This window comes from Belonocnema kinseyi, chromosome 8 (assembly GCF_010883055.1).
Source record: "Belonocnema kinseyi isolate 2016_QV_RU_SX_M_011 chromosome 8, B_treatae_v1, whole genome shotgun sequence".
Classification (NCBI taxonomy): Eukaryota; Metazoa; Arthropoda; class Insecta; order Hymenoptera; family Cynipidae; genus Belonocnema; species Belonocnema kinseyi.
This window is the reverse complement of record NC_046664.1, coordinates 45,913,777-45,920,569: the sequence shown is the minus strand read 5'-3', so window position 1 is coordinate 45,920,569 and position 6,793 is coordinate 45,913,777.

Genomic DNA, 6,793 nt, shown 5'->3' with positions numbered 1-6,793 from the left:
TTTAAAACATTTTAATGTCTCGTCTTTATTATTTTTTGTTTAAATCCCAATCAAAACATTTTTTTTTATGTCTACCAACGTTTCTGTGTCCATTCAACACCCTTTGCAAGGCAATAAAATACTAAATAATATCTCAATAAGAAAAAAATATATATATAAGAGGAAAGAAAAAGAAGGCAACTTTAAAATCCCCTTTCTTCTTTTTTTCGAATGTTTAATTTTTTTAAATTTTATTTAAAACAGTTTTAAAACTTTTTTGTGTTCACAAATTTCATTGTCAGATTCTTGATTTCTTAAAAAAAAGATTTTTTTTATTTCAAAGAATTTTGTAGTTCATAAGATTAACTCAACTTCTATCACATAGAACATATTAGCATATTGTAAAAGATTACAATTTTCTAAAAATTTGAACGAATTTGATGAGATTTCCGATGATTTTAATAATTTTCTGAGATATTAAAGGCTCTCAATAAGACATTTTAATGAATTTCCATTATCTCAACATATTTAAAAGAATTTCACAGATTTCAGAGTATTTAAAAATATTGTAAGGAATTTTCAAAACCCTCATATAATTTGAAGGGATCCGAAGAAATTTCAAAGAATTAAAAAATTTTAAAGAAATTTCCAAGTATTTAAATGATTTTAGTGGATTAAAAAAAAAGTGTATGTAATTTTAAAGCATTTTAGAAGATTTAGCAGAATTTGATAGGACCTATAAGGTTTTAGTATATTTTCTAAGATTTCAAGGGCTTTAAAAGTTGCTATAATACTTCCAACGATTTCAGTAATTTTAAGGAATTAAAAAGGCTAATAAGATATTTTAAGTAAATTTTTCTCAAAGGATTTCATGGAGCTTCAAATATTTCAAAGATTTTCAAGGAATTCCCAAAGATTTAAATCAATTTGACAGAATTTAGGATATTTAAACAATTTTCAAGATAAGACAAGAATATAATTAGATTTCATGTAACTTTACGGGATATCAAGAATTTTACAATATTTAATAAAATTTGGAAGATTTTAGTCACAAGAATTGAAGGACTTCAAAGATTTGAAAAAATTATTTTTAAATATTTCAAGGTATTTCTAAAGATTTTTGAGAATATATCAAAGATTTTAGGGTATTAAAAGAAATATCCATAAAAACAAAGTTTTTCGCCATTTTTGAAGTAAACACTCCAGGAGGTGAACAAGTCGTCCGTACGAATAGACACTTCGTAGAATAAAATGAATTCAACTTTATAAACTCTGAATTCAAAATTGATTTTTTTACGAACTGAAACGCTCAAAAATTTTTACGATTTTAAATATTTAATGCTGAACGTTTTTGTACTCGATTTTTTTTTAATTTTGGAATTTATATAAAATACTGTAAAAAATTATATATACATAACTAAGCTTCAATAAAAAGGATTCAAATACTTATTTGACATAAAAAAATTATATTTTTATTAATGACGCAGAGATTGGCTTGGCCCTCAATAATAAATTTCGTAGCGATTTTTGATACATACTTTTCATGAAACGTACGTGTTTAAAAAATGTCTTAAATAATATTTTAAAAATAATTTAATTGCAACGTTTTTTGATAAGTTTCTATTTTTACTACAGCTTGATTCTCGAAAAATTTAACTTTCGCATAAATAATTTATGATGGGAACGGAAAATTCAGTAAATTTTAATATAAAATAAAATTTTTAAAAATGAATAAATATTATAAGAAAAATTAAATATAATTTTACAACTGCGAAATTAGCGATAACATTTTTAATTGTAAAATAGCGATCCAACAAGAAATAATGTTATTTTCAAATTTATTAAAATGCACTGATGAGGGCCACCATTGTGTGCCGAAACGTTTAAAGCAATGGGGTTATTGCATTAATTTTATATAATATATTTTTGAAATATTGCACAAAATTAAAAAAATTTTGGCACAATTTCAAAAAATGTTAAATACTTCTGAAAAAAAGTATTTGAAAAATCAGAACGCCTCATTTTACTACAAAAAAGGTTATCTACTTTTTAAACATTTAAAAAAATGTAAACGTATTAGGAATGGTTAAACTGCGATGCGCATATTATGAAATCATTCAGTTTAAAATACTCATTTCCAAAATGGTCCACTTTAACAGATTTTTAATTTTAGATCTGAATTGTCAAGTGTACATTTTATTTTAAAGAATTTTATAATGCAGTTTTAAAGACTTAAGCCATTAAAAATTAGAAGCGCTTGAAATCGAAGATTTTAGATAAAAAAGATTTTTAGCTGATTAACTGTGAATATAAATTAATAATGATTTTTAAAATTGAATTGTTCTTAAAGATGTAAAAAGTGAATAATATTAATTAATTTTATAAGACAATTCGAAATCGGTTTGCAATTTTAGAATTTCCAGTTTCTAACGTTAAAAATTATGTATAGTAAACTATTTCAATTGATTTTAAATGATAAACAGTTTATTTAAAATTAGTAATTATAGTACAATATTAAAAACTATTTTTTGAACGTTAGATTTCAATTGTTCTATTCACAAAAATTTAATTTGTAAGTCAAATTGTTGAACTTCGATGTATAAATAATCATTGAACACATATTATTCTATAAATAAATTCAAGGAAGTTGAAGAAATATTTCGAAGTTTTGAAAAGATTTTAATTGAATTTAAAATTTGAAATGATTTGAAATGATTTGAAATAATTAAAAGAAAGTGTCTACGTGTACCGACAAAATCCGGCTATTAGTTACAAAATTTCGGTGTAAATAGCCCACTGCATAATTTAAAACAAATTATAGATTTTGGCACATATTGCACAAAAATTTAAAAGATTTTCAAGAATTTTTAATGGCTTCAGAAGAGTAAAAAACATTTCCTATGAAAATGAATGATTTTTATTTTGAAAAGATTATTTTGAAAAGATTATTTTGAAAAGATAATTTTGAGTGATTATTCAAAAAGATTTAGAAATATTTACAAAATTATCAAACATGAAATTTGGAAGCATTTGAAGGATTTTTAACCATTTAAAATATAAATAATTTAACTTTTCCTTTAAGAAGTGTTCAGTTTATAAAAAAATGTAATCGTTCAATTTTTAATGTTTCTGGCTTAAAATTGCATTAATTTATATAATTGTGAAATTTTTTCAATTCATTGATTGATTCTTCAATTGAGACTTTAGAGAATTGAAAATGATAACGTGGATTTATATTTTTAGAACTGAATCAGAATCTCTGAACTCTACATTTTATTAGATTTTTAATTTGACATTTGAATCAGATTTGAATACAAAATGATTGAATTAAGAAACTTTTAAAGTTTAATTTTAAAAGATTGAAATTCAAGAGTTCTATTTAGAAAATTGAATTCCTTGAAACTTACATGAAATAGTGAAATAATTGTTTTTTTAAACCTATTTGATAAAAACGTGTTCTTTCACTGTATAAGTCTAGTTCCAGTTTTCAGCGCCAGGTGGCGAAATGATAGGCCAACATTCTTAATATAAAAAAAAAAAATTTCTCGAGTAATTGAACCGCTGGCGACCAAAAGGGGACACGGCCGGATTCAGCCTGAGAAGTATTGTCCTGAGTGTCAATTTTAAAAATCTTTCTAATTACAATTTTAAAGACTGATACTTGTAGAGAATTTCAAGGCGCATCTTTTTTTCCTCTTGCAAAAATTCATAGGTTTTGTAGTTTTTGAGATAATTGGTAAAAAGTGGATTTTTTGAAAACAAAAAATTTCCGATCTTTTTTCATTTCAACTCGCGCTAATTTAGCCAATTTTCATCATTTCCCGATTTCCCCAATACAAAGTACGTGTTTAAGTCTTCTGACTACGTACGCGCTGCAGCGAACGACGTGAAGGTCAAGTCAATCTTACCAAAACAAATGCACCACAGTAACTTTTTTTGTCATCTTCTATGAAATTCTACAAATAAAGCATAGAATCAGCGAAGTGATTGTTTCTTATAATAGTTGGAAAAGCATTTTTTTTGTTGAGATTATTGAGATTTTTTAAATATTTTTGAGAATTTTAATTAAAAAGAAAATGATATTAAAATAAAACAAGGTAGAAAAAGAACTAGAAATGAAGATTCGTGGATTAAAAATAAGAAAAAATATTCCAGAAATCAGGTACGATTGGAAACCGTCAATACAATTTTTAAATAAATTTTAATCATAAATTTAATATTTTATGACTTTTTTTGTTCTTGATTTTTTAAATGATCTTTTACTGAACTATATATAATATGTAGATAGTCTAAAGTAATTATTTAAAATTTTTAATGACGAAGTTAATAGCATTATTTGTTATTTCTTTATGGAAAAGAATACGTTACAAAGTCTAAAACTAAAAAAGACGGTATTGCTAAAGATATTCTAATCCCAGAGAGATCTTTCAAACCTATTGAATCCTGCTGTGGAGAAAAATGTTACCAAAAGTTTTCAAATGTGCAACAAGAAAAAGTACATACAAATTTTTGGAATCTCGGGAACTATAATGAACAAAATGTGTTTCTCAGAGGATTGTTAAAATGCAAGGATCCTATCCAAACGAATGCAGGTGAAAAACTAGGATGGTTAATTCATTGGATATATTTATTTCCTACTGACGAAGAAAATGTTCCGATTTGTAAGAAATTTTTTTGTGCTTTTCTACGTTTGGGCAAAAGAAGAGTTGAAAATGTTCAAAAAAAGATTATAAATAAGCAATGTTCAAAAAAAGATTATAAATAAGCAATGTTTAAAAAAGTTGGCAGGTGGAGTACGCGAAAGTTATCTTAAATTAACAGAAAATTAAAAAAAAAAAGATTGAAGAGCATTGCGAATCAATTCCACATCACAGTTCACATTACAAACGAAATTCTACCAACCTGAAATATTTTGATAATCCTTCGTTAAATCTTGTAGAACTTTACAAATTATTCGGAAAATATTATAAAGAAAAAATGGGGGCTAAATTGACAATAAGTCAAACCGTTTAATTTAAGTATTTTAACCGAAATGTTGGCTTCAGTTTTAAATTACCTAGAACTGACGTGTGCAATACTTGCTACAAAAACGAGACAAATGGAGAGGTAAACGAAGAAGTAATTAATCACAAAAACAATGCTGAAATTTATTTGAAGTTAAAAAAGCAAATACTCTCTGAAAATAATAGTCTATGCTGTGAATTTTATTTTGCACAGAATTTGCCACTATCAAAAATACTCGTGTCCGCGCAGTTTTACCTACGTTTAGCATGGGTTTTTCTATTTAACGTACATGTACATACTGCGAACCAGAGTTACATGTTCCCTATTCTTGAGGGAATTGTAAAAAAGGGTGCTAACTCTGTTTGCAGTTTTATCAAATACGCGGTATTAAAAGAATTTGCTGAAGACAAGTTCAACAGCATAACATTATTTTCAGACTCATGTCCGGGACAAAATAAAAACTACACAGTGTTTCACTTTTTGGTTTTATTGTTCATTTATTTGCAAAGCGAGATTAAATATGTGTTTCCAGTTCGAGGCCATTCATATTGCCAGTGCGATAGGAATTTTGGCACATATTCGCAAAAGCTGAAAAAATTAGAACGAATTGAAACTGAAGCTGAATATGTAGAAATGATTCACAATGCTCGTTCACCTTCATTCACAATGGTCGAGAAGTGTGAAGATCTTCTGCAGGATTTTTAAAAATGTTTCAAAGGCAAAATGTGAAAACCAAAAAATTTCCAAATCAGAAAAGCGTTCGTTTTGCATTTTTCCCTGATGGAAAAGTGGATGTTTTTGACAACTATTAGTTGCAAAATCCAACATATTTTTTAAAAGTACAAACTCAGAATCCAGATGCCGAATAAGCTGAAGAGAGTGACGAAAATGACTAAAAGTAGTTTCTAATAAAATATTGTTTGATTAATTTATTCTTGTTCAATAATATGCATAATATTATATGTTAAATGTTTAATAAATAAATTATTTTAATGATAATATCTGGAATTACTGTTGCGCATTTGTTTTGGTAAGATTGACTTGACCTTCACGTCGTTCGCTGCAGCGCGTACGTAGCCGCCCAGGCACGTTTTTGGGCAGCGTCAAGATTACCGCTTGGATTTTAAAACATTCATAATTTTTGAACGATTAATCCAATTGATCTAAAACTTTCCAGAAAACTTCTTTGAACCTTAATGAACAACTTTCTCACTGAAAGCTTTCCGTAGCTTGAAATTCGTTCGCTAAGCGAGGCGCTTGAAGGTTAAAATTCATGATTTTTGCATTGCCTCAAAATAAAAATTAATAACTTTTTTGTTTATTACAATATTCTCGTTTTTCTTTCTTAGATAGTTTCAGAAGACTTAAACACGTACTTTGTATTGGGGAAATCGGGAAATGATGAAAATTGGCTAAATTAGCACGAGTTGAAGTGAAAAACGATTGGAATTTTTCGTTTTCAAAAAATTCATTTTTTACCAATTATCTCAAAAACTACAAAACCTATAAATTTTTACAAGAGAAAAAAAAAGATGCGCCTTGAAATTATCCACAAGTATCAGTCTTTAAAATTGAAATTAGAAAGATTTTTAAAATTGACACTCAGAACAATACTTCTCAGGCTGAATCCGGCCGTGTCCCCTTTTGGTCGCCAGCGGTTCAATTATATTTAGTTTTAAGTGTTCTTCTAATTTCATCAGGAAAAAAGTAAATTTGAAAATATGAAATAGCCTGAGCTCAAATTAACCAAACTAAATTCAAAACAAGAAAACGTGTCAAAAAAGCAGAAGACGAGGATTTAAAAGGTTAC